Raw genomic sequence first — 13,549 nt, forward strand, 5'->3', positions numbered from 1 at the left:
TTTTCAGGGGACAACTTTCAGGTGTCCTCTGTGTGCATTAATTAATCAATTTAACACTGGCATCAGTGAGGATTCAGTAAGACAAAATGTTTCGTACCAGTGGGGCCATCATGGGGAACTCATACTGACAAGTATGCAGCCCATGGTCTCTTTATGGCTTCTATGTGCACTGACAATTTCCAAGAATAGACTAGGACATTGTAGGGTAATAACCACTCAGGTAGATATGTCCACACATGGGATATAGTTCACCCTACCTTAGGGCTGTAAGGCCTGCTGCAGTAGTGGCTTGCCAATATTTCATGCAGTGTCTGTGGGCATGGCACACAGGGATGTGTGCCATTTCAACTCTTCAGTTTTCTCTGCACCAAGACACACAACCTACACTGGCAGTGTATATAATCATGGTGAGGAGTCCCTAGGGTGGCACCATACATGCTGCAGCCCTAGTGGACCCTCTTCAGTTTCAATGGCCTAGGTGCGAGGGGTACCATTTACTAGGGACTTACAAGGGGTTGAAATTGTGGCAATTGTTGAACCAAGGTACAGTTTAGGGAAATAGATCTGGAACTGCCAGGGGTACCATTTACTAGGGACTTACAAGGGGTTGAAATTGTGGCAATTGTGGAACCAAGGTACAGTTTAGGGAAATAGATCTGGAACTAGGGACTTGGTTAGCAGGGACCCAGTGCACTGTCAGTCAAAATTACACCATGTTCCAGGTAAAAAGTTGGGGCTAACCATGTCAAAAGAGGCACTTTCCTTCGGGACGCCCCCCCAAATGAATGAGAATGAGACTACCCTTTCTCAAGAGAGCCTTTATCTTCTCAGTGGAAGAACCTGGAAAGGTTATCTGCATTGGCATGGTCAGTCCCAGTTCTGTGTTTTACTGTAAAGTCCACTCCCTGCAGAGATAAGGATAACCTTACCAGTTTAGGGTTTTCACCTTTCATTTGCATCAGCCATCTGAGAGGCTAGTGGTCAGTTTGAACAAGAAAGCGAGACTCAAACAGGTGTGGTCTCAACTTCTTCAGGGACCAAACAACAACAAAGGTTTCTCGCTCAATCACACTCCAAAGCAGCCCTCTGGTGAGTATCCTTTTGCTCAAGAAAGCACCAGGTTGGTCATGGCCATCATCATTGGTCTGGTAGAGGGCTGCTGTTTAGAGACATCTGTCTGCACTATGAACAGCTTGGTATAATCTGGAGCTTTAAGAATGGGTGCTGAGAACATTGCTTCTTTTAGGGTGTCAAAAGCCTTTTGACAGCTCACTGTCCAGTAAACTTTCTTTGGCATCTTTTTAGAGGTCAATTCTGTGATGTGGGCCAAAATGGAACCATACCCCCTCACCAACCTCCTCTAGTACCCAGTACCCAGTCAAGTCATGGAATGCCGTGACTTGGGTCTGGGTGGTTGGAGCCACCCAGTCCAGAATAATCTGGATCTTGGGTTGCAAGGGTTGAACTTGGCCTCCACCTACAAGATGGCCCAAGTATACAACTGTGCCCTGCCCTATCTGGCACTTGGTTACCTTGATAGTGAGGCCTGCAGCCTGCAGAGCCTATGGGACCTTTCCAAGGTAGATCAGGTGATCCTGCCAGGTAGAGCTAAAGATAGCAATATCATCAAGATACATTGTACTAAACTATTCCAGCCTAGCAAGGACTTTGTTCACCAACCTTTGGAAGGTGCTAGGGATATTCTTTACTGCAAATGGCATAACAGTAAACTGGTAGTGCCCATTGGGGGTTGAGAATGTTGATTTTTCTTTGGCTCCAGGGCTCATAACTATCTGCCAGTACCCTGATGTGAGATAAAAGGCACTGAGATATGTGGGTGCCCCTAACCTGTCAATTAACTCATCAGTCCTAGGAATTGGATGTGCATCAGTTTTGGTCACAGCATTGAGGCCCCTGCAGTCCACACAAAACCTCCTCTTTTTCCTTCCACCCTCGGTGTGAGGTTTGGGGACTAAAACAACTGGGCTGGTCCATGGACTCTCGGAGGGTTCAATGACTCCCAATTCCAGCATATTGCTTACTTCAGCTTTGATGCTCTGCTTGACATGATCAGACTGCCAGTAGATTGTATTTTTGACAGGTAGGCTATCCCCAGTGTCCACATCATGTGTATACCAGTTAGCCTGACCAGGATTTAAGGAGAAGAGCTCAGCAAAATGATTTAGGATTTGCCTGCAATCAGTCTGCTGTTGGGCAGTGACGGTGTCTAACGAGACCACTCCATCCACTGACCTATCTATAGGGTTGCTTGAGAGGAGGTCAGTGAAATGTTCACTCTCTGCTTCTTGATACTAATCTATGACCATCAGCATGGTCACATCAGCCCTGTTATGGTAGGGTTTAAGGCGGTTCACATGGATGATCCTTTGGGGTTCCTGCAAGTACCAAGGTCCACCAGGTAGGTGACTTCCTCTATTTTTACTAGAATATGGTAGGGCCCAGTCCATTTGTCCTGCAGAGCACTAGGAGCCACGGGCTCCAAAACCTACACATTCTGCCCTGGTTTGAACTCCACCCTGGCAGCCTTTCGGTCATACCAGAGCTTCTGGAGCACTTGGCTGACCTCAAGGTTTTTATTTGCTTTTTTCATTTACTCAGCCATTCTGGGATGAAGGCCAAGCACATAATCCACAATATCTTACTTAGGTTCTATGACAGGTCTCTCCCACCCTAACCTTTATAAGAAACAATGGTCCCTTCACAGGGTGTCCAAATAAAAGTTGAATGGGGGAAAACCCCTGCTCTGTTTTGTGGCACTCCTGTGTAAGCAAAAAGCAGGCTTGGTGGTAAGACATCCCATCTCCTTCTGAGTTTTTCAGTGAGTCCACCAATTATACCTTTTAGGGTCTTATTAAACTTTTTAACAAGCTCATTTGTCTGTGGATGGTATGGTGTAGTGAACCTATAGGTCACCCCATACTCAGTCCACATATGTTTTAAGTATGCAGACATAACGTTTGTACCTCTGTCTGATACTACCTACTGAGGGAAACCAACCTTAGTAAAAATATCAAGGAGAGCTTTGGCAAATGAAGGGGCAGTGGTTGTCCTTAAGGAAATTGCCTTAGGATACCTAGTCTCATGATCCACTACCACTAGTATACATCAGTTTCCCAATGCTGTTTGAGGGTCAAGGAGATCAACAATATCCATCTCAAACCTCTCAAAGGGTACCCCAACCCGACAAGTGGAAGTAAGGGGGCCTTTGGATGGCTGCCTGTCTTGCCATTGGCTTGAGAGGTGGTACAGGAGTTGCAAAACTCCTTCACCTTCTGGGATATGCCCGGCCAGTGGAAGTGATTGACTATCCTACTCCAATTCTGGCCATAAAAGCCCAGCTAGGGGAATGTCATTGGCCAATGTTAGGGGAAACACTCTAAACTTCTTAGGCACTGCCACTTTCCTAGTGGTACCAGGTCTGGGGTCTCTGGTCTCAGTGTACACTAGTTCCTCCTCCCAAAAGGTACTGTGGGAAACACTGATACTTCCCTTTTACTCATAAGCAGCTTGCTGAATCAGGCTTTCATGAGTGGGACATGTTCTCTGCCCCTGGCACAGATCTTCCCTAGAGGGTCCCAGTAACCCACATTCTCTGCTGTGTGAGGCCCAAGCTCCTTGGGATCAGTTTCCTCTGGGGCTGAGAAGTCTTCTCTTTGAGGAGAGGGGACTTGATCTCGTGTCTGTATAGAAGCTAGCTTCCTAGACTTCTTGCCCTTTCTCTTAGAAGGTTGGTCCATAATTGCAGGCTCCATCACTACTGTTTCACCCTGGGTTCTACACTGTGCTCTGGTTTTCACTCACACACAGTCTGGTATTCCCAGCATTGCTGCATGGGTTTTCGTTTCTACCTCAGCTCATGTTGAGCATTTCAAATCATTGGCAAACAGACACTGTACAGGGATAGCAGAAGACACCACTACCCTTTTGAGGACACCAACACATCCCCAATCCAAGGTCACCAAGGCCATTGGATGCACCTTAGCCTGATTGTCTGGAGTGAGGGCTGTATTGGTCTCTCCAAGCAAATATTGATCTGGGGACACCAGATGCTCAGTCACTATGGTGATATTGGCACCAGTGTCTCTCCAATTCCACTGATATTTGACTCTTGTCTGAATCCCTCCAGTTTACTGGGCCATATAGCCAGGGTGGCTACATCCACCCCTCCCTCTGAGTCTAGAGTTGCCTAAATGACCCCCTTGACACGGTCAGGGCTCACCTGTGATTCCATCTGAACACTCACTACTGCATTTACTGCAGGTGTGCTAGAGGTCTCCAGTTCGGTGTCCAGTTGTCTTGCGATCAAAACACCATGGTTCCCAAAGGAAAACTTAGACCAAAAGCTAAAGTTTAGACCTGAAGTTTAAGGTTAGACCTAAAGTCTAACTTTACTACTAGTAAAGTTAGACTTTTGGTCTAAATTTAGACCAAAAGTCTAACTTAGACCAAAAGTCTAACTTTGCTACAACTAAAGTTAGACCTTGGGTCTAAGTTAGACTTTTGGTCCAAACTTAGACCAAAAGTCTAACTTAACTAGTAGTAAAGTTAGACTTTAGGTCTACACTTAGATTTCAGGTCTAAACTTAGACTTTTGGGCTAAATTTACCTTTGTGAATCAGGCCCCAAGTCTTCTTGGGATCTCAGTTCTTACTCTGGTACCCACCCTTAGACTGTGTAGCGTTGCTGGGCCCACCCTCCTAAGAAGGTTTTTGTTGTTTTTATCATTTTAGTTTTTATCTTTTGGGTTACCATCTTTCCTTTGGGGGGTCATTTTTGGCCTCTTTCCTTTTGGTCACCCCCACAGTAGTAGTTTTGGTCACTTTTGTTTTGACCCAGTGGTCTGCCTTCTTCCCCATCTCTTTGGGAGAAAATTGACCTAGGTCTACCAGATGCTGATGTAACTTTTCATTGCAACAACTACTTAAACAATTCTCTTTCACAATCAGTATCGCCCTTTATAGTCATGCACATTGGTACTTGTTAACCACCCACATAGTGTTTTCACTGAAAAGTCAACAAATTCCACCTATGACTGACTCTGGGTTTTTCGAGTGTCCCAGTAGTGAGTCCAAAGCCGTTAATCAGGGTACCTTTAATGAGGTCATAGGACTCAGCATCTTTCTCATTCAATGTCAGGAGTCTATACCTGAATTTACCTGAGAATAGTTCCCACAATAGAGAAGCCCATTTTTTGGGGGCTACTCTTCTAGCTAGGCAGGGCTCTCAAAAGCAGTGAACCATTAGGAAATGTCATAAATATCTGAGCTTTTAGAAACCATCCATTTAGGGAGTTTTGAGTCAAAGGAATCTTCTCTCTCCCTATTTATAAAATTGCTGCCACCACAGATAGGTCCTAGGCCAATCTCTTTTCTTTGTCTTTCTATGTCCAGGAGTAGAGCTTCTAAGTTCAGCCTCCTGGTCAACCTTTCCAGCGTGAGATCCTCAGCTGAGATTTCCTCATCTGGCTCTGAATGGATGGACTCAGCCACTTCCTCAGTGTGATTCTTAGTAGTCTCATCTTCATCAGATTGAGCTACCAGTTCTGGGATATCTCATTCAAACTCTGCTTTCAGCCTTCTAAGTTTTTTCTTTGCTAGCATGTTTGCCTGTATTGACACCATAACCCTTATAGAGGACCCTCTTCACATTTATCTACCAGCCGTGAAGGGAACGGCATAGTTTATTTCTGCCCTCCTTATCCAAGCCGTGAGGGGAACGGCCAGCGTGCATTCCAGCCATCGGGCCACGCCGTGAGGGGAACGGCCGTCTATGGACTATATTTCCCAGCAGGCTCTGGGCAGCGCACGGTGAGCGTGGCATCCCAGCGCCGGGGGCTTCAAAGATCCTTCAGCCCTCCCGCAGCGCGGGACGCTCTTCACATTTATCTACCAGCCATGAGGGGAACGGCATAGTTTACTTCTGCCCTCCTTATCCAAGCCGTGAGGGGAACGGCCAGCGTGCATTCCGGCCATCGGGCCAGGCCGTGAGGGGAACGGCTGTCTATGGACTATATTTCCCAGCAGGATCTGGGCAGCGCACGGTGAGCATGTCATCCCAGTGCCGAGGGCTTCAAAGATCCTTCAGCCCTCCCGCAGCGCGGGACACTCTTCACATTTATCTACCAGCCGTGAGGGGAACGGCATAGTTTATTTCTGCCCTCCTTATCCAAGCTGTGAGGGGAACGGCCAGCGTGCATTCCGGCCATCGGGCCACGCCGTGAGGGGAACAGCCGTCTATGGACTATATTTCCCAGCAGGTTCTGGGCAGCGCACGGTGAGCGCGTCATCCCAGCGCCTGGGGCTTCAAAGATCCTTCAGCCCTCCCACAGCGCGGGATGCTCTTCACATTTATCTACCAGCCATGAGGGGAACGGCAAAATTTATTTCTGCCCTCCTTATCCAAGCTGTGAGGGGAACGGCCAGCGTGCATTCTGGCCATCGGGCCACGCCGTGAGGGGAACGGCCGTCTATGGACTATATTTCCCAGCAGGCTCTGGGCAGCGCACGGTGAGCGCGGCATCCCAGCACCGGGGGCTTCAAAGATCCTTCAGCCCTCCCGCAGCGCGGGACGCTCTTCAGATTTATCTACCAGCAGTGAGGGGAACGGCATAGTTTATTTCTGCCCTCCTTATCCAAGTTGTGAGGGGAACGGCCAGCGTGCAGTCCGGCCATCGGGCCACGCCGTGAGGGGAATGGCCGTCCATGGACTATATTTCCCAGCAGGCTCTGGGTAGCGCACGGTGAGCGCGGCATCCCAGCGCCGGGGGATTCAAAGATCCTTCAGCCCTCCCGCAGCACGGGACGCGCGCGGACGCGCCCGGGCAAAGCCCGGGCCAAGGTCGGGCCCGTTTGAGCCAGTTAGAGACCGATTAAGACCGGACCGGGCCCCCCTCTTAATCTCTCACCACCCCGTCCTCATATATTTGTACGTATGCCTTGCTCCTTTAAATTGTAACAGCTAAGGTCTGTGAAAACGTTTATTAATATTATTATTATTATTACTATTTATCATCATGCCTACAAGAGGTAGCAGAAGGAAAACGGCTGTGGGTGGAGTACAGGGGATAGGCCCATTAGATAATTTTATTATAAGGGCAAATGAAGCCATAGATCAAGGTATTATTCTTCTGGAGTGCAGAGTCTCCCAAGATTTAGCTCTGGCTAAACGGTCATCTTTGGGACCCCTTGCGTTAGCCAGAACCCCAGTGCAGGTTAAGGATATTGGCCCTACAGTAGATGTTCGCGTAGAAGTGCACAGTATGCCGAATGAGGTTGATTTGTCAGCATCACAACTTCTAACAGACTCACAATTGAGCTTGGCATTAGAAAGGTCTCCGGAACTACTTATCAGTCCCAAACCAGATGAGATAAGTACGAGGCAGTTAAGGGGAAGGAGGGAGGGTGCTATATGGAAACAAATAAAACAAACAATTGTGCCAAATGTCAAAAAGTCTTGTATGCCGAAGAGAAAGCAAGGAAAAAAAATTAAACTATCAAGGAAATAACGGCAATGGGAATACATATTCAGATGTGAGAAATGTAGTTTTAGATACAGAAAGTGTAGAGGTCTTGGACACTCTGGGTGGAATATGTAATAAATGTAATAATTGTGAAACAAATAACCAATTGCTGGCAAGAATTGGGGAGCTTTTTAACATCCATTTGTCCCCGGTAGAGACTAGACTCATATATATAGAAAAACAACTGGCTGAATTGAGTGCTCTTTCCAAAAATCCTCCCAACAATGGGGCTTTAATGATCGGGGGAATTAAACCCATTGATTCTAATTCTTCAGGTACATTAGCCAAAAAATTCCCTGTCCCAGTGGTAATTACAAATGTAAAGTCAAACACCCCGCTGGCCCCAGATAAGAAAATGGTTGATAAACCGGTAATCTCTACTGTGCCTAATAGACAGAAAAACAATATATCTAATGCCTCCATCACATTTCCCAAAAGGATTGGGACATGGGAGTGAAAGAGGGCAGACTTAAAGTTAATGTTCCCCCAGAAGCCAGTCCCTTTGTGGTGGTTATGAATGGGGTTCCAGAGGTGGCGGATCATATAGATGAACCCAGTTGGTCGGGGGCGTGGCTAAGCACGCGATGGAAGCGGACGTGCCCGGGTAGAGCTCCCGCTCGAGCCCTCCTGTCCCGGGCCGTTTCTCCGCCACAACGATCCTGAATGCTGCTCGTTTTGGCCGGCGGGCCTTCCACGGAGCCTTCTCTGTCACCTGGCCAAATTTGCGGAGAATCGGCGGTGGAGAACCGCGCCGACTCTACAGGCGGGACTGCGGCCGCTCTGCCGGACGCGCGGCCGCGGCTCGCAGCTACGCGAGCCCGAGGCGCTGCCTTATCTCCTGGGCCCAACGCTGCAATCTGAGAGGGGGCTGCTGCGGCGCTGGGCAGCGGCCTGCGGCCGCGGCGAGGGCGGCCTGGTGAAGCAAAAAACCGCGCCTGGACTCATCTGGAGACCCCCCTGTGGCGCCAAGGAGAGGGCAGCGACGAACCGGGACACCCCCGAGAAAACGCGACCGCCCCACTGGCGACGCCCGGACTCCGAGTGAGACGCGTGCCTGGACCCCAGCGACAACCGACTACGCGCCACGGGTAGCCATCGCGCCCTACGTGGACTGGGGGCGCGCTGGGGGAGCGGCGGAGGACGCCCCCGGACCTGAGAGGGCGCACACGGACCTCACTTCTTCCCCCCCCCGCACTGCACTCTGCCGGGACAGTGGACGCGCTGAGGCGGTTTTCATCTTTGGAGTTGGCGATTCAGCAACACGACGTGCCGCTACACGCTGCCGCCGCCCGTGGGCCCTGGAGCCGCTGTGGGAGCGCCGACCTGGGCCTTATGGACACCCACATGACGTGACCCCTGCGCCACGAGCCGAGGCGAGGGGCGACGCGGGAGAAGAGACACTGGAGTGCCCTGCGGACTGGAGGGAGACGCTGGGCGCTACTCCAGCTGCGACCGGACCCCTCACTAGCTGGGACCCCTGAACACGTGGCGATGGCGGCACGGCCTGGCTGGCTGCGACGGTGAGACGGGGCGAGGTAGGCTGCTCCCCCCGCATTGCATTGAAGTGGGGCATCGACGGAGCAGAACCCCCCTACCCCCCTCGACGACGGGGGGGGCGTCTTGCACGCGCCGCCGGCTCCATGCCTAGAGGGGCGCGAACCCGCTCCGGACCGGGAGCGGCAGTGGAGAGGAGACGGCACGAGACGGCGACGCCCGCGATGGATGCTGACCAAGTAACGGCGAAACTGGACAGCGTCCTGGCGGCCATGGAGAGGATGGAGGAATCGCTACAGCAGACGCGCACCTCCCTGGAGACCCGCATAGACAGTGTGTCAATCGACCTAACGCACCTCAGAGCCGATCATAAAAAGTTGCAAACGCGCACCACCGCGCTGGAAGGCGCCATGGCAGATGTCGAGCCGGCGACGAAACGGACAGAAGCCGGGGTGCGGGACCTTCTGCATCGGGTGGAACTGTTAGAAGGCAGGGCTGAGGATGCGGAAGGCCGGGCACGAAGGAACAATATCCGCCTGGTGGGCATTCCGGAGAGATGGGAAGGGGTGAATCCTGTCCGCAAGGTTGAGGACTGGCTACGAGGCCTACTACCAGACAACACACTCTCCCCGCACTTCGTGGTGGAAAGGGCCCACCGCGTGCCCGCGAAACCACCTCCTCCGGGCTCTAACCCTAGGCCATTCCTCCTCCGGGTCCTCAATTACAGAGACCGTGATGCCATCCTGCGAGGAGCCAGAACCTTAGGGGAAATCACCATTGACAACGCGACAGTGATGTTCTTCCCGGACTACACGGCGCGAGTGCAGAGGCAGAGACACTCTTTTCTAACGATCAAACGAAGACTGCGCGAAGCGGCCCTCCAGTATTCGCTGCTCTTCCCGGCCAAGCTGCGGGTGGTGGCGCACGACAAAACCCACTTCTTTACGAGCCCCGAGGAAGCGGAGGCCTGGCTCGATGGCGGGATGCCAGACGCGCCACGACGGACGACGGGAGCAGGCGCGATGGAGAGAACGAGGGGATCAAGACGACGACGACGCCGCGGGTCGCCCATGCCGCCGCCAACCGGGGGGGCGCCGAGCCGCTCCCCGCCAGTGGACCTCGTTCAACAGGAGCAGCGGGACGCCTTGCGCAGGGTGGCAGAGATCAGCAACTCCCCGGCGTCGTCGACTCGGCCGGACGCCAGCCCGACGGTACACTCAACAGACGACGAGGCGATCTACGGCATCCCGGACACACAAGACTCTGGGGGGCCCCCGGAGGTTACACCGCAAACGGCGGACCTCTTCGGCTGAGGTGCCCCGGTGATGGGCTGCCGCCTGACGCGAGCCGCCGACCTGCCGGAACCCCTGCTGGGTGGCCCCCTTGCGAGACTGAACTTGCTGAAGGGCCCTGGCGCCACTGCCGTCGACACTATGAGGAGTCCACCCACGGAGCCAGACACTGTGAGTACATTTTCTACTTATGACCACACGGCCTGCACACCCGATTTACAGACATACAGAGACGCCCTCTGGTGCCGCATGGTCGACTTGTTACTCCTGGAGTGACTTGAGAGGGGACATGCCCGTGCCCCCCCCCCCTCTGCGGGCGCTCCAGCCCCCGCTGACCGGATGGCCGGGCACACAGCTGCTACGGCCTTGAACTATGGCCCTCAGACGCCTGCCGGCCGACAGCAGCACATACGCAGCACCCGGGAGGCATACGAGGCGCTTCCAAACCTGCATTGTTTCCATTGTTGCTCAGAAGATACATTACCCACCCCCCGAGACTGTATAGTTCGTAAGCTCGCTTGAGTGTTTGGACGGCGACCTGTTGTACAGCCGACCTTTTGGTATTCAAAAAATTCTCTTTTAGTTGCCATGTTCCGGCTTTCTATGCACCCTTTTTTCCCTTTCCCTTCACCCTGCTGGAGATCACGACACTGCACACACATCACCCGTTTTAGCTGCGCGGTGGGAGCGGGCCGCTGGCCCTGGGGGACCCTCGAGATGGGAGATGCGATCTTGGGGGCTGAGGGAGATCCCCGCACACAGAACTACCATGGCTAGCACACAAATATGCACCTGGAATGTCAGGGGGATGCACACACCGGCTAGGCGCTACCATATCTATTCGTATCTAAAGCGGCACAAGATTAACGTAGCGCTGCTCCAGGAGACACATCTGAATGGGACCGAGGTGAGGGCACTCCATCGTAGATGGCGAGGGCAGCTGTACGCTACGGAATACTCCTCATTTGCTCGCGGAACGCTAATATGGATTCGCCCAGGGACCCCGTGGGAGGCCACGGACACTGCGATAGACAGCGAGGGCAGATACGCGGCCGCGCGAGGCAGGCTAGATGGCCAATATATCACACTGATGTCCATTTACTCCCCAAATGTTGAACAGGCTGGCTTCCTGGCGCGGCTATCATTGACTATGGCAACTTGGCACGACACTTCGTGGATCATAGGGGGCGACTATAACTGCACCTTAGACACCACGCTGGATCGCTCCTCCCCGCCCCCAGCTAACGCCCCTACCAGGGGAGCCACGAAGGCGCTGCTGGAGTGGGCCGAGCAATGGGACTTACATGACGTCTGGCGACAGCGCAACCCAGGGACGCGGACGTACTCCTATTACTCTGGCGCTCACGGCTTACATGTCCGCCTCGACCGCTTCATGGCATCCACAGACCTCCTACCTCATGTGACGGACGCGCAATACATGGGCCGCACACACTCAGACCACAATCCACACTTTATGTCCATAGCCTGGGCCCGCCCACACCCCCTGTCCCCACATGGCGCCTGCAGCCAGCACTGCTGCTAGATGCGACTTTTCGCGCTGCCTTGCTCGAGCGCATCGCGCAATACTTTGAGGACAACGCTGGCACAGCAACTGACTCGAGGGTGGAGTGGGACGCCTTCAAGGCCGTGATACGAGGCCACTGCCTGCGCACTCAGGGGCAGATAAGACATCAGCTAGAGAGAGACCTTACCAGGCTGGAAGCGAACTTGCTTGCGCGGGAGGGGGAGGCTGCGGAGGGAGACGGGGGCCCACTGCATGAAGCCCACACGGAACATGCGCGCCTCCTGGAGCGACTTCGCAATGTTAACTATGCCGCGCACTCGGCGAGGACTCACCGCCTTGGGGATAGACCAGGCAAGCTTTTAACGTGGCTGATTTCACGGGACGCCCGCTCTGCACCAGTGACGGCTATACTGGGCGAGGGGGGGGAACTGATATACACGCAAGCTGGTATCCATGACACTTTTACTGCCCACTATACCACATTGTACCGCTCCCGACTCGCGGTCCCTTACACTGCTATCACAGACTATCTCTCCCCTCTGCCGATACCGCAATTGACTATTGTTCAACAAGATGAACTCGGCGCTCCGCTGGAGGCGGACGAGCTTAGAGAGGCCATCTTTCAGCCCTCTAACGGGAAAACACCGGGCCCGGACGGGCTACCGGCTGAACTCTACAAGGCTGGCTCGGACATCCTAATCCCGGAGCTCCTGCGAATGTATGCGGCGGCGGCGGAGGGAGCTGCCCTGCCCCCGACGCTGAATGAAGCCACGCTGGTCTCTATACTTAAGCCAGACAGGGACGGCACGCGAGTGGGCTCTTACCGCCCATTGGCTCTGCTAAACACAGACTATAAAATCCTTGCTTCTGCGTTGGCCAGGAGGCTGGCCCCTCATGTACCAGCTCTTGTGCATCGGGACCAAAATGGGTTCGTCCCCACACGCCATACCTCCTACAACATCCGCAGGCTCTTCCGGGTACAGGAATACGCCACACAGCAGTGGCCAAGGGCAGGATGCCTGATACTGGACTTAGAGAAAGCCTTCGACTCCGTTGAGTGGCCGTATCTGAGAGCAGTAGCAGAGAAATACCGGCTGGGGGGGGGCTACAACGCCATGATCGCCCTGCTCTACAGTGAACCGACCGTCCGGGTCCGCACGGGCCGCATCATCTCGGACGCCATCCGGGTCCGCAGGGGCACCCGCCAGGGCTGCCCGTTGTCGCCGTTGCTGTTTGCACTGGCAATGGAGCCCCTGGCTGCGACACTTAGGACGCACGGACTGGAATGGGGAATCCCATTGACGGATGGCTTGCACACGGTGTCCCTGTATGCGGATGACCTGCTACTATACGTCAGAGACATGACCGCCATCCCTGCCTCCCTCGCTGACGTATTCCGCACCTTCGAGGCAATATCGGGCCTGAGGGTTAACTGGGCCAAGTCGGGAGCCTACCCCTTTGGCCCGGAGACACCTGAGTGCGACGTCCGACTGGGAGGGGACAGGCTGCGGTGGTACCCCACCACTTTCCGCTACCTGGGGATTCGGATCTACAGAGCCCCGGCGGACGTCCTAGACGGGAATCTCCTCAGAGCGATCACATCTGTGCGTACACAGGTGAGCTACTGGAACACCCTGCCCCTCAGCGTGCCTAGTAGGGTGGCACTGACTAAAATGATAGTGCTGCCCCGCCTATTGT

This window comes from Triturus cristatus, chromosome 2_1 (assembly GCF_964204655.1).
Source record: "Triturus cristatus chromosome 2_1, aTriCri1.1, whole genome shotgun sequence".
Lineage (NCBI taxonomy): Eukaryota > Metazoa > Chordata > Amphibia > Caudata > Salamandridae > Triturus > Triturus cristatus.